We start from the raw sequence: 25,148 nt of genomic DNA on the forward strand, positions 1-25,148 counted from the left end.
ATTAATACAAAAGGCACGGGCACCAAAAAGACAGGCCACCTTTGAAATGAATCCGCTGCACAGGCAGACAGCAAAAAGACAGGATTCTGGAGGAGAGGAGATTTTTCCCTGAGCTGGACATCAGAAAATAGCAGAGTTAGTCTTAAGTGAAGCAAGAAAACCGGCCGAAGTGGAGTAGTGTGGCAGATTAATTTGTTAAGTTATTGCGCAGAGATTGAAGAGGTGCACAGCGGTCTGGGTCAGGTCATGAGGGGATTCCATTATTACACCCACAAGTCCCTCTGCCATACAAATAGGTATAGAGTAGTATGAGTCAACTCCCATAAAAAGTAAGACATTCAGAACTTCTGATGGAAGCGACTGATGCAACTGAATGAGAGAGGCTATCTGTAGCAGATCCGAATTCATAACAAGAGGCTACAGCTTGAAGCTAAAGATGTCAAAGGAAAATAAGAAATTTAGGCAACATTTTTTGATAGAAGGATGATACAAATGTGGAAAATTATAGTTTTAAACAGGGACAGGATGAATTCTTGTTTGTAAATGTGACACAATTACAATAACTTGCATATATACCATGGGCAGCCACTCATTTTCTACACTCCGTAAAGTTGAGGTCATCCAAAACTCTGCTGCCCGTGTCCTAACTCTCACCAATCCAATTTGTTCTGTATGTATATACCCTGTACACTCAATGTACAGTTACACAAGACCACTGAATGTATCTTTACATTGTATACAATATGCCTGTACCACCAGAGGGTGCAACTGGAGGTCACCTGCACATCGCAGGTAACCAGGTATAAAAGGGAGCCCACCATACTGTAACCTTATTCAGGAGCTCCAATAAGCGGACTAAGGTCACAACTGGTCAAGTGCATACCTTGCCTCGTGAAGTCATTACTAGAGTGCTTACAGACACCACAATTGGCAACGAGAATACAAATTCCAAGCGAAAAATGGCTAACCTCGGCAGCTTTCAACAATTCGCTGATGGGGAAGATTGGGATGCTTTTGTGGAAAAGCTAGAACACTACTTCATCGCGAACGACCTGGCTGGGAACACACTGGCCTCGCTGGCTGATAAGCGCTGAGCCATCCTGCTCAGCAGTTGTGAGCCCACCATTCGTGGCCTTGTCAGGGACTTGCTAGCCCCAGAGAAGACGACAATGAAAATGTTCACGGAGCTCGTACAGATAATACAGGAATAGCTTAAGCCAAAAGAGAGCATCCTCACAGCCAGACACCCATTCTACACACACTGGCAGCCTGAAGGCCAAGAAATCGCAAAATATGCTGCAGACCTGAGACAATTGGCTGTACCATGTGATTTTGGCAACCACCTCACCGAAGCACTGAGGGATATCTTTGTTATTGGAATCGGCCACAAAGGCCTCCGCCACAGGTTGCTCTCTGCAGACACCACCGTTACCCTGCAGAAAGCAATTAATATGAGCCAAGCATTCATGGCCTCGGCCTGCGATTCCAGAAGGATGATGACTCAACCCCAGGACTCCAACACGGCAAGTACAGTGAACCAAATGGCGCCTTTCAGAGACAAGACTGCGACCCCGAGCCCCGCAACTCTGAGTCTGCCACAGGGGGCCAACTGGCCAGCTCCATGCTGACGTTGTGGAAGAAATCACAGAGCCCATCAATGCAGATACAGAGACTATACTTGCAAGGGCTGTAACAATAAAGGCCATCTACAGCGAATGTGTAAAATAAATTTTACTCACAAAGTCTCTGAAGAGTTGGTCGATCACCCAGGCTCCAGCTCTGATGAAGACAAAGAGAGAGTCCAGGAGGCAGCTCAGCCCCAGGAAGAGGTGCACCAAGTGTTTACCTGCTTTACCGAGAGTTCCCCGTTGAAGATAGAAGTTGAAATCAACGGTGTTCCAGTCTCGATGGAGGTCGACACAGGGGCGAGCCAATCGCTGATGAACCAGGCGGGCTTCGAGAAACTCTGGGACAACCCTATCGAACAACCTAAAATGCTACCAATCCAGGTGAAGCTGCTCACTTACACAAACGACACCATCCCAGTCATTGGCAGCGTGGATGTTCAGGTGTCCTACAGCGGCACGATGCACGCTACCTTTGTGGATTGTTGCTGATGATGGTTCAACACTGCTAGGAAGAAGTTGGATGAAGCAAATCCAAATCTGTTGGAGCTGGGAAAGCCCCCAGGCTCCGGCGATCGACATCCTAGGTGGCCCCAAATTTGGATCCATCGCAGCACCTGAAGATCCTACCGTCCAACTCGACTGCGCGGCGACGACACAGACCGCACTACCCAGCGGCGAGATGATCCGACCTGAATGACCAGAACTCACCTTCCAGGTCGTGGCAGGCCTCAGAAAGGAGAAGATCGACGCAGAAGGTAAATCCCCGGTTTCAGTGGCAGAACCTGTGGAGAGAAGGATCACCGCAGCCCACCTCGAGGAGAGTGAAAAGGTGGCGCCCGCACCACGAGGCGAAGTGCCTGAAATCAAGATGGCCGCGACCAGACCATTAGGGGCAGCGTTGAGGGAGCAACACATGATGCCGAGCAGCGAACCGGATTGGGGTAAAGATTGCAAGGCCCTCTTAAAGGAGACCAGCAACCCAGAACAATTAAAGGGACAGTTCCACTTTTTGTACAGCGATGCCGGTGATACTAATGTGAGAGATGTAATTAACAAATGCAAGTATTTAAATGTACCGTTGAACAGCGATGCCAGTAGGATACATGGAAAAGATGTAATTGATGAACACAAGTATCTAAATGTAACATTGCAAAGCGATGCCGGTAATATACAGGGAAAAGATGTAATTGACAAATGTGAACTAGTACCTGAGTGCGATCGGAGCCAATGTATCATGAATGTTCACGATGGAATAATGTGTGATGCCATGGTCAAGATGCATGCCGACAAAACCAAGGTCAATCTCCCGTTTGAAGCACCCATGTCCAGCGGGCTACCCAATCATATAGCCTGCGCCTCCGGGACCAAGGTGATGCCCCAGGGAGTGTGGCTATGCACAGTGAGAGCTTACCCACTGCAGGGCCAGCAATCAGCGGACGGCAGAGGCACCACTACTGGCACCCTGCCCCACATTGGCCCTACCCCTCTGGCCACTAGGGCCAGCACCGGGAGCAAGAGGCCAGCACCCTCCAGCCCTCCCGATGGGATCTGGGGTGACCAGGCTGCCACTACCGCTGAAAGGCAGCAGGGAGACCCTGCAGCCCTTAAAGGAGGACAGGGAGGCCACACATTCCTGTGGCTCTGCCCACCACTAGGCAACAGCAAAGGCCCTGAGATCCAGCCAAGGGAGCAATTCGAGCCCACCCAGCTGGCAGGGGGCTCAGCGACGCCATCAGACAACCTGGACACAGTCCGGTTACTCTGGAACTAGCGTCCTCACCCACCTGCATCTACACCCCAGGGGCAAGATTGTAATACCATGTATGTACCTTACCTGTAAACTTACCTGTACCACTACTGCTAAACCCAAACAGTCATGTAACCAATCCTACTTTTTGTACATGTATGTAAATGCAACTGTCAAGCCACACACATGGTCTATGTATGTGGGGGGGGGGGGGTGGGAAATGTGAGTATGTAGCCATGGACACATGGATCGCATCCAGAACCCACTCAAACCCCCACTTCAAACTCCAACCGTCCACTGCTGACCATTTCCCAATGTCGTGGCAATAAGGACTTGCGGGTCCACAGGGAGCGAGCCATTCCCAAGCAGAAACAAAGTGCAAGGGCTTTGGGCACTCAAGTTGAGGACCAGAGCACCCAGTGCAAAGGCCAGTGGCACAAGACTTAGGGGGGGAGTGATGTTCTGTATGTATATACCTTGTACACTCAATGTACAGTTGCATAAGACCAATGAATGTATCTTTACACTGTATACAATATGCCTGTACCACCAGAGGGTGCAACTGGTGGAGACCGAGAGGTCACCTGCACATCGCAGGTAACCAGGTATAAAAGGGAGCCCACCATACTGTAACTTCATTCAGGAGCTCCAATAAATGGACTACGGTCACAACAGTTGAAGTGCAATACCTTGCCTCGTGAAGTCATTACTAGAGTGCTTACAGACACCACACAATTCACCAGTCACCCCTGTAATCGCCTACCTACATTGTCTCCCAGTTAAGCAACACCTCAATTTTAAAATTCTCATCCCTATTTTAAAAACCTTCCATGGCCTAGCCTTTTTCTATCTCTGTAATCTCCGCCAGCCCTACAACCCTCCGAGATATCTGCGCTGTTCCACTTCTGGCCTCTTAAGCATCCTCGATTTTAATCGCTCAACCATTGGCAGCTGTGCCTTCAGCTGCCAATGCCTTAAACTCTGCCATTCCCTCCCTTAATCTCTCCACTTCTGTACCTCTCTTTCCACCTGCCCCAATATCTCCTTATGGGGCTAGGTGTCAAATTTTGTTTGATAACGCTCCTGTGAAGCGATTTGGCATGTTTTAAAGGCGCTATATAAATACAAGTTGTTGTTGTTGCCTTTACCATAGAAAAATGTCCCAAAGCACTTTTCATAGGTATAAAGAAAATGGATGCCAAGCCAAAGAGGGAAAACTTAGGAGGGGTGATAAAAAGCTTAGTCAAAGAGGTGGGTTTTAAGAAGGGTCTTAAAGGAAAAGACATAGATGAAGAGGCAGAGACATTTAGCGCTAAATTCCTAGTGGGACCGAGATGTCTGAAATGGTAGAGTAAACAAAGGGGGAATACATGAGATTGAAGTCAGATAAACGGAGAGTATGGGGAGAGTGTTGTAGGGCTAGAGGAGATTACAGAGATAGGGAGGGCCAAGGCCATGAGAGGGTTTAAACACAAGTATAAGAATTTAAAATTTAAGGTGTTGAGGGATCAGCAGCCAATAAAGGTCAATGGGAATTGAGATGGTATAGGATATGAGGAGTTTTGGATGAGCTGATGTAGCAGTATAAGTCCAGGAATCACAGTTAAGAATCTGATGGGAGGCTTGAGAGGGTAGGCTGGATGAATCAATGATCTTAGCCTAACATCAGTAGTAGGGAAAATGCTAGTCTATTATAAAGGATGTGATAACGGGACACTTAGATAATATCAATGGGATTAAACAGAGTCAACACGGATTTATGAAAGGAAAATCATGTTTGACAAACCTACTGGAGTTTTTTGAGGATATAACTGATAGAATAGATAAGGGAGAATGAGTGGATGTAGTGTATTTGGATTTTCAGAAGGCCTTTGATAAAGTCCCACATAAGAGGTTAGTGTGCAAAATTAAAGGACATAGGATTGGGGATAATATACTGGCATGGATTGAAAATTGGTTAACTGACAGGAAACAGAGAGTAGGAATAAACTAGTCTTTTTCGGGATGGTGGTCAGTGACTAGTGGGGTACCACAAGGATCAGTGCTTGGCCCCAGCTATTCACAATATATATAAATGATTTGGATGAGAGAACCAAATGTAATATTTCCAAGTTTGCTGACGACACAAAACTAGGTGGGATTGTAAGTTGTGAGAAGGATGCAAAGATGCTGCAAGGTGAATTAGATAGGTTGAGTGAGTGGGCAAACACATGGCAGATGCAGTATAATGTGGATAAATGTGAAGTTATCCACTTTGGTAGGAAAAACATAAAGACAAAGTATTATTTAAATGGTGATAGCTTGGGAAATGTCGATGTACAAAGAGACCTGGGTGTCCTTGTACACCAGTCATTGAAAGCAAACATGCAGGTGCAGCAAGCAGTTAGAAAGGTAAATGATATGTTAGCCTTCATTGCAAGAGGATTTGAGTACAGGAGCAAGGATGTCTTACTACAGTTATGCATCATCATGGGAAGTCCCTCGAAATCGAGGAAGACTTGCCTCCACTCTAAAAGTGAGTTCTCAGGTGACTGAACAGCCCAATACGGGAACTACAGTCTCTGTCACAGGTGGGACAGACAATCGTTGGAGGAAAGGGTGGATGGGGAGTCTGGTTTGCCTTCCGCTGCCTACACTTGTTTTCTGCATGCTCTCAGACTGCTTATAATGATGTATAACTGTAGTGAGATATCTTGCTCTTGGTGAGACCACACTTGGAGTATTGTGTGCAGTTTTGGTTTCCTTACCTAAGAAAGGATATACTTGCCATAGAGGGAGTGCAGCAAAGGTTCACCAGACTGATTCCTGGGATGGCAGGACTGTCGTATGAGTAGAAATTGGGTCGACTAGGCCTGTATTCACTAGAGTTTAAAAGAATGAGAGGGGATCTCATTGAAACGTATAAAATTCTGACAGGGTTGGACAGACTGGATGCGGGGAGGATGTTTCCCCTGGCTGGGAAGTCTAAAACAAGGGGTCACAGTCTCAGGATATGGGGTAGGAAATTTAGGACCGAGATGAGGAGAAATGTTTTCACTCAGAGGGTGGTGAATCTGTGGAATTCTCTACATCAGAAGGCTGTGGAGTCCAAGTCACTGAATATATTTAAGAGAGAGATAGATATATTTCTAGACACAAAAAGCATCAAGGGGTATGGGGAGAAAGCAGGAATATGGTGTTAAGATAGAGGATCAGCCATGATCATATTGAGTGGCAGTGCAGGCTCGAAGGCCGAATGGCCTACTACTGCTCCTATTTTCTATGTCTCTCCAGCCCAAAACATTACTGCACTGCTGTGTTAAGATTCTAGCCTCATAATTGACAGTCCAAAGCTCTAATGTTGAGGGAAGAATTGGCCCACTTTTTATGTATTGTAACATTATAAATGCATCCGTGAAGATTTCCAACAAAACTGTAAAGGCGTTCAAAAAGAACCAGCTTACAATTTCACCTCAAATACCTACCGAAGAAAATCTTCAAAAACACATTTTTGGGGTTGACCATTCAACTATGTTGTTGGGGCTGGGGAGGGGATGCAGTAAAATGGGTGATATTGGATTGGCCATCCATTATACAGCCTGCCTGATTTTCCATTCCATTGAACATTCTGGCGATGGAGCCACGACAGATTATGGTCAGAGAAATACTCAACCATTGTATCGAATAGATTTCCCAAGTATATTTAATATGGATTTTAACATGGCAATAGAAATTTTAAAAAATTGAAATGTAGCACCTGTTGAGTCTTATAGGTCTCATTATGAAAGTCCTGGTAGTTCATAATACCATCAGACAATCTACTGTATATGTAGGAGGATGCAGATTGGAATGGAGTGAAGAGTTCATATAAGTATCATCTTTAGGCTAAAGAATTTGTTGAGAACATCCTGGAGATCTGTAGGATGATTTGACAGCCTAGGTATGTAGGGAATCAAAAAAGAATAACTGCTTAATGAATAGGGCTTACACTTAAACAAGAGAACACTGAAGTTATTGTTACACAGTGTATTTAGCCAGTACATGAGGACAGCTGGCTGACTTTAATTCCCCCCCACCCTCCCGCCACCCCCACAAAGAAAGTTTTTTATTACCTGTCTTCGTACTTGCTCGGGTTTCTCCAGCTTTTAAATCAACAAAGCCCTAATTCTTGTTCGGTGCATTAAAACATCTAGCTGTGAAATCTGTCAGAGACTGTATCCTTTTGTGCTGTAACAGAGCTGATGGAGAGATAAGGCTATATCCTCCAGACAGGTATTGTTTTACCTGCTTGTTATCGGTATCATCTAGCATTGGTTCATGTCTCTGTTGTATGTCCTCTTTGTTCTGTTTGCGTGCAGAGAGAGTGAAACCTGCACTTACCAGTCATTGAAAGCAATATGCTTGCATTTGTCAATTTCATGCCCTGATGGATTTTAATTATAAAATGTGAAACAAAGAAGAAATGTGATCCAAGCAAGTCCAGTGCAATAGATGGCTTAAGTCACAAGGGAAAAGAATAATTTATAACAGTGAATACAGAGACTGGAAGGTAATACAGTAACTAGTGAAATCCCAAAAATGGTTTCTGAACTTCTTTATCTTCATAATAAGTGTATGATTCAGACATGGTCAATGACTTTGCATCTACTTATTAAAATTTTGCATGCTATTATTATCAGTCTTGGTATTGTTTTCAGACTTTAAATTGACATCCAGGGCATGAAATGTCATGATTTTCTTTCTTGGGAGTGTAGGGAATATGGAATTTAGGGTGTAAGTCAGATACCCAAGAGTTACATCTGTTCTAAAATGTGTGTTACATTCCGGTGGAACTGGGTGCTGGCAAGAGATGCGCCGCCTCAACATGGTGCATGTATGCAAATGAGACCAAAAGCTGCTGTCCCAGAAATTCTGGCATTGATGCCAGAATTGCACCTGACTTAAATGAAACCTGTAGAGAAGAGGGTAAGTTGCTTGCATGACTTGTTAAACTAGGAAGTGGTTGGGTTCACAGACTTGGACTGTCCACAAACCTTGTCAGCAACAACAGCTTTGACTGAAATGTGTAGAAAAATCTTTTCTCTGCTGTGCTGTTAAGAAAGGATTCTGCAAGCTGCCATTCAACATCTTCAGGCAATCTTTTTCTTCCCACTCTTCTGTCATGGAGCCCTCACCATGGGATTCACTGTGAATAGTCCCCAATATATCCTTATAATGAAGACAGAACAGGAGCAGGAGGAATAGGAAGTCAGAAAGACATACGAGGCAAGGCTACACTAAAGAGGAAAATACCAACCTGGTGGTATCCTTCCACTAGAGACCACAGACCACATTGCTATCTCAAGAATGCATCAGAAGAGGTCTGCTTAAGGAAGCAACACTTCAGCAAGGAGGCGAATAAGGACAGGTTTTTTCCTTGGTAAACTGAACAAACATCTTCTCAAAAGACAAAAGATCTATACCTCAGAACAGTGGATTTCACAAAGTAGTTTTGCTGTGCACATACAGCCGTTGCTTCCTAATACTACCGCATCTATCTATGAGCTGATCGTCAACCTTTTCTGGTGCCATGCGGAGGTAATATCTGAGGGCCAGCGATGACGGTGGTAATTGACTGCACTATGATATTGTGAGCTTCTTGAAACCAAGATGGCCCTCGTCTCAGGGTTTCTTAGTGTCAAGAGGACTCTCCAGCAATCTGCACTGCCATTGCAGGTGCATAGGCAGCATGGTGTAATATCCTAGCCTCTACATGAGCAGGCATCTGAGGGGGATGACTGGAAAGGTTGTATGAGCTGTCACCAAGACAGAGGGTGGCATCACAAAGGTGAACTCCAGCCATGCCATTAGCACTGCTCCTAGGTCTGAGGGCCCACTGATCAGCAAGAGGCCAGTCCTGATAGTATCAGTTAGATCCTGCAGTCCTTGAGAGATGGTGTGCCAAAGCTATTAAAAGTTCCTTCCGATCATTCTCTCCAAATGGTCCCCTAAGGTCCTTCCCCAGATTTCCGCTACCTCGCCATAAAGTATGTGAGGGGATGTTACAGGCTGGATTTAGATAGCCTGAATGCCTCTCTATATTTAAATTAGATAACCATACTAATTATGGACAAGTCAACAGCACAATTTCATGGTAGGTGGAAATCCCGCCCTGCCTCAGGTCCACTTCCAGCAGTCAGAATTTTGGGCCCCCAATTTTTTTTATATCAGTAAACTGGATTACGTATTATGCATACTGAAATGATCTACATTGTTGCCATTATAGATGCTTCATTTGTAATTATCAAACCATTACTTAATTTATTTAATAACATTCAACATGAATATTAAGCCTTATTTTTATTTATGTTTTCTTGATTGATATTCTTAAATTCCAGATCCTGTTTGTATACTGTAAACAGCGACACTATAGAGCTGGAAATTAATATATCAAGGAATACATTTTTCTTCATAAAATTCTCACTCCTGTTTGAATTTGCCTCCTCCATTCTCTATTACAACCCGTTACACTGTCTTCTCATTCAATTCTGGACAAGATGGTGAGGCCGAAATTCCTCCATCCCACACTGCCATCATTACTGCAGTGGACAAGACTCATACTCTCCCATAGTGACCTGGCCAAAGTATTTGAAAGTCAGGGTGGGATCCGGTAATTATAATAAATCAGGCAGGCTGCTTAGATGAGAAGCCGGTGGAACCAACTGATAAGGCTTAACATCATGGAAATTGTCCTCCTTCATAATTACATAGAAGTTACAGCATAGTAACAGGCCATTCAGCCCAATTGAACTATGCCAGTGTTTATACTCCACACAAGCTTCCTCCCGCTCTGATTACCTCTTTGCACCCCAGCCAATGTCATTATTGCTGCCTGAAGGGAATGGGAAGGTTGTAACAGGAAATATAGGGCGCAAACCCAAACATTGTATAGACTGGCTTTGATACCTTCATGAAGAAAAATTCATTTCAGCAGATATCCACACTGAGATCCAGATCAGGACATCCCTGCACTCCACACTTGTGCCTCTCCGGGATCTTTCTAGCATTTACCTTATTGGTCATTTAGCAAGTGAAAGCTGTGGGAAGACCTATGGGTAATGCCATCCTGCTGGCATGCTTCCTTTTCTTGTCAGGCCATTTACGGGCAGATGAACTTTCGCCTCTACTGCACCCCTGTGGGAATTCCTAGGTGCAGAGACAAAGGCCCCGATATTGACAGAGGCGGGTTTTCCCAGTGGGGGAAGTTTTAACTCCACAGCGTGCATACTTCTTTTGACAGGATCCCCAGCTGGAAGTCACCCTGATTGACAGGCTTGGCTTTCAGTTAGCCGGGGAGCACTCTGGAGCAGGCCGCAGCCACACGTAAAGGAGCCTGCAGCTGTCAGTGGGAAAGTGGAGAGGGGTCCAATCCTGACCCTGGGAGGGGTCCGATCCCCGATCGGGGGATCAATGGATGGGGATGTCTGATTGGGGGGAAGGTCCGATCCCAGGGAAGCAGGTGAGCTTGGGGGGATGGAGGGAAGCACTCCTGACCCACAAGCAGTGCTGTAAGGGTACTTAGCTTTTCCCAAAAGCTGTCCTCGCCGCCCTTCAGCTGCCAGATTTCCCAATGCCTGGGAAACCTAGCCGGCCAGGGTTAAACCTGTAAGGGAAGTTAAATGTGAGGCTCCCAGCTTCATTATAATATTTAAATGGCCAACCCGTTTCCTGGGAGCAGGTTGGCGTTGTTAAACTGGTAAGTGGGCAAGTTGGGTTTAAGATATTTTTATATCTCACCCAACCCACCTGTTTTTGAGGATTAAAATTCATCCCAAAAAGTTTCCAAGTTCTATCCAAGTTTCTGCCCCCACCAGTCTATCCCCAACACTTTTGTGCTGGGACATTGTCCAGCACCGAAGAAAATTCAGAGCCAGCCTCTATAGAAATAGCCATGTGCTTAGAAGCTAGTATAAAGGTAATGTGCATGGTGATCTAGTTGTTTTTATTTTGTCACTTTTATAACTAATTACTCAGCAACTGTTTCAACTTCATTGTCAAATATAACCTTGTTACTGCTTGAACATGGAATACTTGCAGAATTTAAATATGCTTGCTGTTTGTAGTGATATGAAGTGTGAATGGAGCCACTGTATACTTTGGTAAACAGGGAAGGCATTGTAGTTATTCAGTAAAAAGAAGATTATGGCATTAATTTAGGAGCCAAACAATGCATTGTGTTATTCAATGATTTTCATAGTAGACCCATTGCAAGAACAGTACACTGTCTTATTTACACTATAGCAATAGAGTAATGAAGTGAAAACTTAACCGGATTAATTAAAAAGTAAAATACTGCAGCTGCTGGAAATTAATAACAAAGACAGAAAATACTGAAAACACATGCAGTTCAGTCAACATCTATGAGGAGAGCAGACATGTTAACATTTCAAATTCAGATTTCAAGTTTCAAAACATGAAAATAAGAGGCAGACAGACATATTAATACAACTGGAAAAGGGGGAGGAGCAAAATATATATTTTAAAGAATAGACAAACCCAGAGAGGAATCATGATTGGAATGTTGTGACCGTGCTGGGACTAGGGTCCTGGCGAATCAAATAACTAGGGCTGTAGAGAGGGCTTTAAACTAATTAGCAGGGGGGAGGGTTTAGGTGAGCGAAAATTTTAAAAGTCAAAGAATAAGGAGGCAATAGAGCAGGGGAAATGAAAACCAGAGTGTGCCAGGAAGGGACAGAATGTATAAACATAAAGATAAATCAGAAAATGGAGTCAAAGCAGAAAAAAAGGTTAAAAAAAAAAACAAAATTAAAAGCTCTTTATCTGAATGCACGCAGCATTCATAACAAAATAGACGAGTTGACGGCACGAATAGATACAAATGGGTATGATCTGATAGCCATTACAGAGACGTGGTTGCAAAGTGACCAGGACTGGGAACTAAATATTATGGGGTATTTGACAATTCGGAAGGACAGACAGAAAGGAAAAGGAGGTGGGGTAGCACTGTTAATAAAGAATGAGATCAGTGAGTTAGTGAGAAACGATATTGACTCAGAAGATCAAGATGTTGAATCAGTTTGGGTGGAGATAAGGAATAATAAGCATAGTCCATAGGAGCCCTAACAGTAGCTACATTGTTGGACGGAGTATAAATCAAGCAATAATGGAGTCTTGTAATAAAGGAACAGCAAGAATCATGGGCGATTTTAACCTTCATATTGATTGGACCAAGCAAATTGGCCAGGTTGCCCTGAGGAAGAGTTCATCTGGGTTATTTTCCTTGAGTATATTGCAGAACCAACTAGGAAGCAGGCTATCTTACACCAGGATTAATAAATGATCTCGTAATGAGTGACCATAACATGGTTGAATTTCAAATTCAGTTGGAGGGTGAGAAAATTGGATCTCAAATCAGTGTCCTAAGCTTAAATAAAGGAGAATACAAAGGTATGAAGGCAGAGTTGGCTAAAGTGGACTGTGAAAATAGATTAAAGTATGGAACGGTTGATGAGCAGTGGCAGACATTTAAGGAGATATTTCATAACTTGAAACATAAGTATATCCCAATGAGAAGGAAAGACTGTAAGAGAAGGGATAATCATCCATGGCTAACTAAGGAAATAAGTGATGGTATCAAATTGAAAATAAGGGCATACAATGTGGCCAAGACTAGTGGGAGCCAGAGGATTGGGAAACTTTTAAAAGCCAGCAAAGAATGACTAAAAAAATGATAAAGAGAGGGAAGATAGATTACAAAAGTAAACTAGCATGAAATGTAAAAACGGGCACATTAAAAGGAAAAGAGTGCCTAAAGTAAATGTTGGTTCCCTAGAGGATGAGACTGTGGAATTAATAATGGAAAATAGGGAAATAGCAGAGACATTGAACAAATATTTTGTATCGGTCTTCACGGCAGAAGGCACTAAAAACATTCCAATAGTGGATAATCAAGGGGCTATAGGGAGGGAGGAATTTAATACAATCATTATCACTAATGAAGTAGTATTTGGTAAAATAATGGGATTAAAGGTGAACAAGTCCCCTGGACCTGATGGTTTACATCCTAGAGTCTTAAAAGAAGTGACTGCAGTGATAGTGGATGCATTGGTTGTAATCTACCAAAATTCCCTGGATTCTGGGGCGGTCCTAGCGGATTGGAAAACCACAAATGTAACACCTCTATGTAAAAAAAAGGAGGCAGAGAAAAAGCAGGAAACTATAGACCAGTTAGCCTAACATCTGTCGTTGGGAAAATGCTGGAGTCCATTATTAAGGAAGCAGTAGCAGGACATTTTGAAAAGTGTCATGTATGTAACCACCATGTAACATGTATTACTGTATACACGCAACCTAGATGCACACCTTGACCACAAGGGGTGAACTTGTGGGAGACATTCCTTACCTGATCACACAGGTATAAAAAGGGAGGTCCCACACAGGATCATCGTCTTTGGAGTCCTGTAAATAAAGAGTTAAGGTCACAGAGTGACCTTGTCCCCAGAATGTACCTCGTGTGGTTCCATACTGTAGAGTAAGGACTTTACATTGGCGACGAGAAACGGGAATTCACTACCCACGAGAATGGCCACCGGTAGCACAGAGGAATGGTACTGTGTTGGGGAAGACTGGGACGATTTTGTCAAGAGGCTTCAGCAAAGCTTCATTACGAAAGAATGGCTGGGGGATGCAGCGGCCAACAAGCAAAGGGCTCATCTTTTGACCAGCTGCGGACCAAAGACTTACGCGCTCATGAAGGACTTACTAGCACCTGAAAAGCTGGCAGACAAAACCTTTGAAGATCTTAGCAAATTGATCAGGGAGCACCTAAAACCGGTGAGTAACATACATATGGCCCGACACAGATTCTACACCCACCGACGTCGTGAAGGACAGAGCATACCGGACTTCATAGCGGACCTCTGGCATTTGGCCAGCCTCTGTAAGTTCACAAACACCTGCAGGGGGGGGATGCTAAGGGATTTCTTTATCGAGGGCATCGGTCATGCGGGAATTTTCTGCAAATTAATTGAGAACAAGGATTTGACCTTGGAAGCGGCGGCGTTGATAGCTCAAACTTTCATAGCGGGGGAGGAAGAGACGAAAATAATATACGCGCGCAATTCTGCCTCTAACACGGCGATGGATCAGGGAGTCAATATCATCAAGGCGACTCAGAGCCCCGCAGGCAAGCAGGGGCAGTTCGACACTCCCCAGGCAGCTATAGACCCCAGAGTAGGACTTCAACAGAGACAATGGCAGGCTGAACGGACATTCACGCCATGGACAATGCGGCCCGGGATGGGGCCATTGACACCCACTAATAGGGTACTTAAGAGCAGTCAAAGGGACAGTCAGCGCGGAATGCCTAGCCATAGTCCCTTTGTTCACAACAATGGAAACTTTAACTCATGCTGGAGGTGTGGGGGAAAACACTCAGCCAGATCCTGCAGAATTCAACAGTTTGCCTGCAGGAACTGCAATCTCAGTGGCCACTCAGCTTGAATGTGCACGAAGCCTGCAACCAGACTAATATATGAGGCGGATGGACCAGAAGAGGGTTCCTTGAGGCAGGATGACTTTTGGGGCAAATCGATGGACGCTGAGGTTCAGCGGGTCCATGTGGCGAATATTCACAGTTCATACACGAAAACGCCACCAATGATGATGAGGGTTTTATTAAATGTTACGCATAGAGCTGGACACTGGGGCCAGCCAGTCACTCATGGGCGTTCAGCAATTTGAGAAGCTATGGCCACTTAAAGCCAGTAGACCCAAATTAGCACGTATTGAGACACAATTACGGACTTACACTAAAGAAATCATTCTGGTGCTAGGCAGTGCAATGTTGGCTGTCACACACAATGGGTTAGTGAATCGGCTGCCACTCTGGATTGTCCCGGGCAATGGTCCCGCACTGTTGGGGAGGAGCTGGTTAGCCGAGATGAACTGGAAATGGGGGGATGTTCACGCAATGTCATCTGTGGAGCGAAGTTCGTGCTCACAAGTCCTACAACAATTCGATTCACTATTCCAACCTGGCGCCGGGACTTCCAAAGGCACCAAAGTAGTGATACACATCACCCCTGACGCCAGGCCAGTGCACCACAAAGCCAGAGCGGTGCCGTATGTCATGCAGGAAAAGATCGAGAGCGAATTGGACCGGCTGTTGAAAGAGGGCATCATCTCACCTGTTGAATTCAGCGACTGGGCGAGCCCCATCGTTCCCGTCCTAAAAGCGGATGGCTCTGCCAGGATCTGTGGCGACTACAAGGCCACCATCAATCGGGTGTCCCTACAAGATCAATAGCCATTCCCGAGCAGAGGACCTCTTCGCCACGCTGGCAGGCGGCAAGCTGTTCACCAAGTTGGATCTCACTTCAGCCTATATGACCCAGGAACTGGCTGACGAATCTAAACTACTGACCACCACCACCATGCGCAAGGGACTGTTCGTTTATAACAGGTGCCCGATTGGCATTCGAACAGCGGCCATGATTTTTCAAAGAAACATGGAAAGCCTGCTTAAATCCATTCCTGGAACGATCGTATTCCAGGATGACATCCTCATCACGGGTCGAGACACCGAGGAACACCTCCACAACCTGGAGGAGGTGCTACGCCGACTGGATCGGGTAGGCCTGCGACTCAAGAAGTCTAAGTGTGTGTTCTTAGCTCCTGGGGTTGAGTTTCTGGGCAGGAGGGTTGCTGCAGATGGGATTCGGCCCACCGAATCCAAAACAGAGGCGAATCGATGAGCACCCAGGCTCATCGGAATTGCGTTCATTCCTGGGACTGTTGAATTATTTCGGGAACTTTCTACCGAATGTGAGCACGTTGTTGGAGCCACTACACGTGCTCCTGCGTAAGGGGTGCAATTAATTTTGGGGGGACTGTCAGGAACGCACTTTTGATCGGGCACGAAACCTACTTTGTTCAAACAAGTTGTTGACCCTGTACGACCCCTGTAAAAAATTGGTTCTGACATGTGATGCATCGTCCTATGGGGTTGGGTGCGTGTTGCAGCAGGGCAATGCTGAGGGTCAACTACAACCTGTGGTTTATGCCTCCAAGTCGCTCTCTCAAGCAGAACGGGGATATGGGATGGTCGAAAGGAAGCGCTTGCATGTGTCTATGGTGTAAAAAAAATGCATCAGTACTTCTTTGGTAGGAAGTTTGAATTAGAGACGGACCACAAGCCATTAAAATCCCTGTTGTCAGACAGCAAGGCTATCAATGCCAACGCATCAGCTCGCATACAGCGATGGGCTCTCACGCTGGCTCCATCCGGCACCGGCCCGGCACTGAAAATTGCGCTGACGCGCTCAGCAGGCTTCCACTGGCCACCACTGAGGGGGCAGCGGAGCAAAGCGCCGAGATGGTCATGGCTGTTGATGCCTTTGACAGTGCAGGCTCCCCCATCACAGCCCGCCAGATCAAAATCTGGACAAACAGAGATCCCCTTCTATCCATGATTAAGAAATGTGTCCTGACTGGGGATTGGGCGCCCGCACACGAAACATGCCCTGAGGAGGTCAGACCGTTCCACAGATGGATGGATGAGCTCTCCTACTATGGGGCATCCGGGTAGTTATGCCCCAGAAGGGCAGGGAACATTCACCAGGGAACTCCACAGCGAGCACCCAGGCATTGTGCTGATGAAGGCCATTGCCTGGTCACACGTTTGGTGGCCTGGAATTGATTCAGACCTAGAACACTCTGTTCGCAGGTGCACGACGTGTGCCCAGCTGGGTAATGCCCCCAGGGAGGCCCCGCTCAGCCCGTGGCCCTGGCCCACCAGGCCATGGTCACGCATTCATGTTCACTACGCGAGCCCCTTCATGGGAAAGATGTTCCTTATTGTGGTAGATGAGTACTCAAAATGGATTGAGTGCATCATTCTGAATTCATGCATGTCATCCACCACCGTGGAAAGCCTACGTGCGATCTTTGCAACTCATCGCTTGCCGGACATCCTGGTTAGTGATAATGGCCCATGTTTCACAAGCTAGGAATTCCGGGACTTCATGTCGGGCAACGGCATCAACCACGTCAGGACTGCGCCATTCAAGCCGGCCTCCAATGGCCAGGCGGAACTTGCGGTCCAAATCATTAAGCAAGGTATGCTCAGGATTCAAGGACCCTCCCTACAATGCCGCCTATCGCGTCTCCTGCTGGCCTATAGATCCCGACCGCACTCGCTCACGGGGGTCCCGCCTGCAGAGCTACTAATGAAACGGACACTCAAAACTCGGTTGTTCCAGTTCTGACCGACATAGTTGAAGGCAAGTGCAAGTCACAAAACGAGTACCATGACCGTAATTCGAGAGGGAGATGTATAGAAATAAGCGATCTTGTACTCGTCCTCAATCACGCCATGGGGCCCAAATGGCTTGAGGACACTGTAATTGACAAAGAGGGAAATAGGGTCATCGTGGTAAAACTCAACAATGGTCAGATATGCCGTAAGCATCTGGACCAAGTAAAAAAAAGGTTCAGCCTCGACACGGAGGAACCTGAAGAAGACCATGAGATGGAGCTCACAACACCGCCAGTGTACGAGCAACAAGAGCAATCAGAAGAATGCACAGTCCCTGCGGTCAGCCCGGACAGGCTGGAATCACCACAGGTGACAGACACTCACGTCAGTGTCCAACAACCAGAGCCCCAACTGCGGCGCTCCACGAGGGAGTGTAGACCACCTGAAAGACTAAACCTATGATCCCAATAAGACTTTGGAGGGGTGGGGTGAGAGGGGAGCTGATGTCATGTATGTAACCACCATGTAACATCACTGTATTACTGCATACACGCAACCTAGATGCACACCTTAACCACAAGGGGTGAACTTGTGGAAGACACTCCTTACCTGATCACACAGGTATAAAAAGGGAGGTCCCACGCAGGGTCATCGTCTTTGGAGTCCTGTAAATAAAGAGTGACGGTCACAGAGTGACCTTGTCCCCAGAATGTGCCTCGTGTGGTTTCATACTGTAGAGTAAGGACTTTATAAAAAGCATGATTCAATCAAGCAGAGTCAGCATGGTTTTATGAAAGGAAATCATGTTTAACAAATTTGCTGGAGTTCTTTGAGGATGCAACATGTAGGGTGGATAAGGGGGAACCAGTGGATGTGGTGTATTTGGATTTCCAGAAGGCATTTGATAAGGTGCCACACAAAAGGTTACTGCACAAGATAAAAATTCACGGGATTGGGGGTAATATATTAGCATGAATAGAGGATTGGCTAACTAACTAAAAAGGAGAGTGGGAATAAATGGGTTATTTTCCGGTTGGCAAACGGTAACTAGTGGGGTGCCGAAGGGATCGGTGCTGGGGCCTCAACTATTTACAATCTATATTAATGACTTAGATGAAGGGGCCGACTGTAATGTAGCCAAGTTTGCTGATGATACAAAGATGAGTGGGAAAGCAAATTGTGAGGAGGCCACAAAAAAGTTTGCAACAGGATATAGACTGACTAAGTGAGTGGACAAAAATTTGGCAGATGGAGTATAATGTTGGAAAATGTGAGCTTATACACGTTGGCAGAAAAAAATAGAAAAGCAATTTATAACTTAAATGGAGAAAAATTGCAAAGTGCTACAGTACAGAAGGACCTGGGGTTCCTTGTGCATGAAACACAAAAAATGAGTATGCAGATACAGCAAGTAATCAGGAAGACAAATAGAATGTTGGCCTTTATTGCAAGGGGGATAGAGTATAAAAGCAGAGAAGTCCTCCCACAAGGTATTGGTGAGGCCAAACCTACAGTACTGCATGCAATTTTGGTCTCCGTATGTAAGGAAGGATATATGTTATGTTCAGAATAACTCCACAAGACTGTATACTGTAAGCTCAAACTGTTGTGACCTTGGTCTCTTTAATGTAACTCCAGAGTGAGGAAGCAGCATGGTGGACTGCCTTGCCCAGTGTGCAGGTGACCCTTGGCTCTCCCACAGGTGTGCCCCCTGGTGGCAAGTCTTACACACTAGTAAAGTTTACATGCATAACAACATACTTGCATTGGAGGCTGTTCAGAGAAGGTTCACTAGGTTGATTCCAGAGGGGAGAGGTGTTGACTTATGAAGAAAGGTTGGGTACCTTGGGCCTATACTCATTAGAGTTCAAAAGAATGAGAGGTGATGTTATCGAAACATATCAGATAATGAAGGGGCTCGACAAGATGGGTGCAGAGAGGATATTTCCCCTCATAGGGCAAACTGTAACTAGGGGACATAGGGCCCGAACTTGGTCAAAGCCATGGCCCGTCCATTGCCACCCAAAGGACCAGCGAGAGTCCTGGCGATACTTTGCCAGGAAGATTCCTCTAAAAGATATGTCAGTACCGCCCGGTGGCAAAATAATGACTTACCCCGTTGGAGTTAGAGCTGCCTTCATGCAGTGGTCCTTCCCCCTGCTGCTGCCGACTCCCGCCTGCACTAAATTGGCAGCTCGGCAGGTGGGAGGACACTTATGTGCCTTGTGCGCCAGTGGCCATCAGCGAGCAGTTCTCAGCGGTACTCCCCTCCCGTCGCCGGGAAGCCTCCACGAAAATGGCACCGAGGGGAAACCGCCCAAAAAACTCGGCGGCAACCGGTGGCAGTGGCCGGTAAGCCAAGATGTTCGGGCCCATGGTCACAGAATAAGGGGCCGCCCATTTAAAACTGAGATGAGGAGGAATTTCTTCTCTCAGAGAGTAGTAAATCCATGGAATTCGGCTGGGTCATTGAATGTATTTAAGGCGGTGATAGACAAATTTTTGAGCGATAAGGGAATAAAGGGTTAGGGGGAGCAGGCAGGGAAGTGGAGCTGTGTCCATGATCAGATCAGCCATGATCTTATTAAATGGTGAGCAGGCTTGAAGGGCCAAATGGCCTACTCCTGCCCCTATTTCTTATGTGAGGGACAGAAATATGTTTCTGTCCATTAAAACTGACAGTAAAATGATTTGTGATATTAACAAAATGAACTTTTTGGGTTTAACTACACTGCTGATTACTGAGCTTTTAACAGGTATACCTTCTCAATACAGTCAGCACAGCACAGTACAAGCCTTTACTGCAAGTCCAACATTTCTGGATTTATCCGAAATATGGATAGTAATGTATGTTGCAATAATGGAGACAGGTATTTTGTTGCATTAAAGAAGTCTCTGTTCCATTGAATCGCTTTTACAGGAGAGGTGGTGTCAAAGGTGTCAGATTAAGGCTCCAATCTCTTTGAGGGTTCAAATTCAACCCCTGCCAGAAATTCAGCCACTGCTTATACAGACACGATAGGCTGAATGCCTCCTTCTCTGCCATAGGCTTCTATGATTCTATGGAGTTGACTGTAGCATGCGTGTTGCACGCCCTTGACTGTACTCCATAGTGTAAACAACCCCTGTTCCAGGAGTCAGTCGTATTGTAGACTACTTCTGTCATGTATGTATGCTTGGGTTTCCTAGCCACCAGGTGGCGCCATTGTCAGAAGTCATTACACTGTGTGCACGTGTGTGCGGCCCAGGTATAAAAGGCCAGCTATCTTGTAATGTAATCACTTTGGGCCTTAATAAAGCAGAGCCAGGTTTGTACCTGTTCGGAGTTTACAGTATTCAGTCTATTGAGTTATTGCATACACAACATTTGGCGACGAGTTAACAAGAACCTTTGCATGCAAAAATGAGCACAATTGGAATTCTGGAGCGATTCATGGAGGGAGAAGATTGGGCAGACTTTGTAGCCCGTTTGAACCAGTATTTAGTGGCCAACAAAATGGAGAAAGAGGCTGACGCAGTTCGGCGCGGGCGATCCGCCTCACGGTTTGCGGTCCAAAAATCTATGGACGCATAAAGAATCTCCTCTCGCCCTTAAGTCCAATGGACAAGGACTATGAAACATTGTGTGCTCTGGTACGTGACCATCCCAAACCAGATGAAGGCATCATCATCTCAAGATGTTGATTCTATACGCACGTTCGTTCTGAGGGCCATGATGTATCGGTATTCGTTGCCAACCTAAGACGTCTAGCTGGATCGTGTAAGTTTGAAACTGCGTTGGCAGATATGCTGCGGGACTTCTTTGTTATCGGCATCAACCACGAGGTGATCCTGCGTAAGCTACTGGCGACGGAGACGCTGGATTTGAGCAAGGCCATCACAATTGCCCAATCATGCATGACGATGGACAAAAGCTTAAAGCAGATATCATGGAAAAAATCGGAACTCGGCAAGTACTGTAAACAAGATAATATCGTCATTTGGCAGGGCTGCATATAGCAGGGCGTACCTGACTGAGTACGCGAAACCTGTGGCTGCTCAAAGTCCGCCAATGGGAATGAATCCGATGTCACCGTGTTGCCGTTGTGGGGGAAATCATCGGCATCATCAGTGTCGGTTTAAACAGTATATTTGTAAAGGCTGTTCAAAAGTGGGGCATCTCTAATGCATGGGGGAGGTGGGACCAGTACAATCCGGACGGTCTGCACCTGGGCAGAATCGGAACCAATGTCCTCGGGGGAGTGTTTGCGAGTGCTGTTGGGGAGGAGTTAAACTAATATGGCAGGGGGATGGGAACCAATGCAGGGAGATAGAGGGAAACAAAAAGGAGGCAAAAACAAAAGACAGAAAGGAGATGAGGAAAAGTGGAGGGCAGAGAAACCCAAGGCAAAGAACAAAAAGGGCCATTGTACAGCAAAATTCTAAAAGGACAGAAGGTGTTAAAAAAACAAGCCTAAAGGCTTTGTGTCTTAATGCAAGGAGTATCCGCAATAAGGTGGATGAATTAACTGTGCAAATAGATGTTAACAAATATGATGTGATTGGGATTACGGAGACGTGGCTCCAGGATGATCAGGGCTGGGAACTCAACATCCAGGGGTATTCAACATTCAGGAAGGATAGAATAAAAGGAAAAGGAGGTGGGGTAGCATTGCTGGTTAAGGAGGAGATTAAGGCAATAGTTAGGAAGGACATTAGCTTGGATGAGGTGGAATCTATATGGGTAGAGCTGCAGAACACCAAAGGGCAAAAAACCTTAGTGGGAGTTGTGTACAGACCTCCAAACAGTAGTAGTGATGTTGGGGAGGGCATCAAACAGGAAATTAGGGGTGCGTGCAATAAAGGTGCAGCAGTTATAATGGGTGACTTTAATATGCACATAGATTGGGCTAACCAAACTGGAAGCAATACGGTGGAGGAGGATTTTCTGGAGTGCATAAGGGATGGTTTTTTAGACCAATATGTCGAGGAACCAACTAGGGGGGAGGCCATCTTAGACTGGGTGTTATGTAATGAGAGAGGATTAATTAGCAATCTCGTTGTGCGAGGCCCCTTGGGGAAGAGTGACCATAATATGGTGGAATTCTGCATTGGGATGGAGAATGAAACAGTTAATTCAGAGACCATGGTCCAGAACTTAAAGAAGGCTAACTTTGAAGGTATGAGGCGTGAATTGGCTAGGATGGATTGGCGAATGATAATTAAGGGGTTGACTGTGGATGGGCAATGGCAGACATTTAGAGACCGCATGGATGAACTACAACAATTGTACATTCCTGTCTGGCTTAAAAATAAAAAAGGGAAGGTGGCTCAACCGTGGCTATCTAGGGAAATCAGGGATAGTATTAAAGCCAAGGAAGTGGCATACAAATTGGCCAGAAATAGCAGCGAACCTGGGGACTGGGAGAAATTTAGAGCTCAGCAGAGGAGGACAAAGGGTTTGATTAGGGCAGGGAAAATGGAGTATGAGAAGAAGCTTGCAGGGAACATTAAGACGGATTGCAAAAGTTTCTATAGATATGTAAAGAGAAAAAGGTTAGTAAAGACAAACGTAGGTCCTCTGCAGTCAGAATCAGGGGAAGTCATAACGGGGAACAAAGAAATGGCGGACCAATTGAACAAGTACTTTGGTTCGGTATTCACGAAGGAGGACACGAACAACCTTCCGGTTATAAAAGGGGTCGGGGGGTCTAGTAAGGAGGAGGAACTGAGGGAAATCCTTATTAGCCGGGAAATTGTGTTGGGGAAATTGATGGGATTGAAGGCCGATAAATCCCCAGGGCCTGATGGACTGCATCCCAGAGTACTTAAGGAGGTGGCCTTGGAAATAGTGGATGCGTTGACAGTCATTTTCCAACATTCCATTGACTCTGGATCAGTTCCTATGGAGTGGAGGGTAGCCAATGTAACCCCACTTTTTAAAAAAGGAGGGAGAGAGAAAACAGGGAATTATAGACCGGTCAGCCTGACATCGGTAGTGGGTAAAATGATGGAATCAATTATTAAGGATGTCATAGCAGTGCATTTGGAAAGAGGTGACATGATAGGTCCAAGTCAGCATGGATTTGTGAAAGGGAAATCATGCTTGACAAATCTTCTGGAATTTTTTGAGGATGTTTCCAGTAGAGTGGATAAGGGAGAACCAGTTGATGTGGTATATTTGGACTTTCAGAAGGCGTTCGACAAGGTCCCACACAAGAGATTGATGTGCAAAGTTAGAGCACATGGGATTGGGGGTAGTGTACTGACATGGATTGAGAACTGGTTGTCAGACAGGAAGCAAAGAGTAGGAGTAAATGGGGACGTTTCAGAATGGCAGGCAGTGACTAGTGGGGTACCGCAAGGTTCTGTGCTGGGGCCCCAGCTGTTTACACTGTACATTAATGATTTAGATGAGGGGATTAAATGTAGTATCTCCAAATTTGCGGATGACACTAAGTTGGGTGGCAGTGTGAGCTGCGAGGAGGATGCTGTGAGGCTGCAGAACGACTTGGATAGGTTAGGTGAGTGGGCAAATGCATGGCAGATGAAGTATAATGTGGATAAATGTGAGGTTATCCACTTTGGTGGTAAAAACAGAGAGACAGACTATTATCTGAATGGTGACAGATTAGGAAAAGGGGAGGTGCAAAGAGACCTGGGTGTCATGGTACATCAGTCATTGAAGGTTGGCATGCGGGTGCAGCAGGCGGTTAAGAAAGCAAATGGCATGTTGGCCTTCATAGCAAGGGGATTTGAGTACAGGGGCAGGGAGGTGTTGCTACAGTTGTACAGGGCATTGGTGAGGCCACACCTGGAGTATTGTGTACAGTTTTGGTCTCCTAACCTGAGGAAGGACATTCTTGCTATTGAGGGAGTGCAGCGAAGGTTCACCAGACTGATTCCCGGGATGGCGGGACTGACCTATCAAGAAAGACTGGATCAACTGGGCTTGTATTCACTGGAGTTCAGAAGAATGAGAGGGGACCTCATAGAAACATATAAAATTCTGACGGGGTTAGACAGGTTAGATGCAGGAAGAATGTTCCCAATGTTGGGGAAGTCCAGAACCAGAGGTCACAGTCTAAGGATAAGGGGTAAGCCATTTAGGACCGAGATGCGGAGGAACTTCTTCACCCAGAGAGTGGTGAACCTGTGGAATTCTCTACCACAGAAAGTTGTTGAGGCCAATTCACTAAATATATTCAAAAAGGAGTTAGATGAGGTCCTTACTACTAGGGGGATCAAGGGGTATGGCGAGAAAGCAGGAATGGGGTACTGAAGTTGAATGTTCAGCCATGAACTCATTGAATGGCGGTGCAGGCTAGAAGGGCCGAATGGCCTACTCCTGCACCTATTTTCTATGTTTCTATGTTTCTATGTGTCTGCAACTGAGCAAGCGTGCTGCAACACACCATGTGGAGGATAATGACCAGTCTCGCGCGGATCCGGATATGCAATCTGAGATACCAGAGGAGGAAGTGTATCGACTGTATTCGTTCCTAACTAAGAGCCAACCGATAATGATTAATGTAAAACTTAATTGTGTGCCGGTATC

The 25,148-nt window shown here is 45.8% G+C and overlaps 1 protein-coding gene across 2 annotated transcripts in view; it reads left to right on the forward strand.

The window, feature by feature from the left end:
- LOC139276084 (serine/threonine-protein kinase H1-like) overlaps positions 1–25,148 on the forward strand; it is a 162,641-nt gene that overhangs the window by 99,431 nt on the left and 38,062 nt on the right. The gene's annotated exons all lie outside the window — the stretch shown is intronic.

This window comes from Pristiophorus japonicus, chromosome 1 (genome assembly GCF_044704955.1).
Source record: "Pristiophorus japonicus isolate sPriJap1 chromosome 1, sPriJap1.hap1, whole genome shotgun sequence".
Lineage (NCBI taxonomy): Eukaryota > Metazoa > Chordata > Chondrichthyes > Pristiophoridae > Pristiophorus > Pristiophorus japonicus.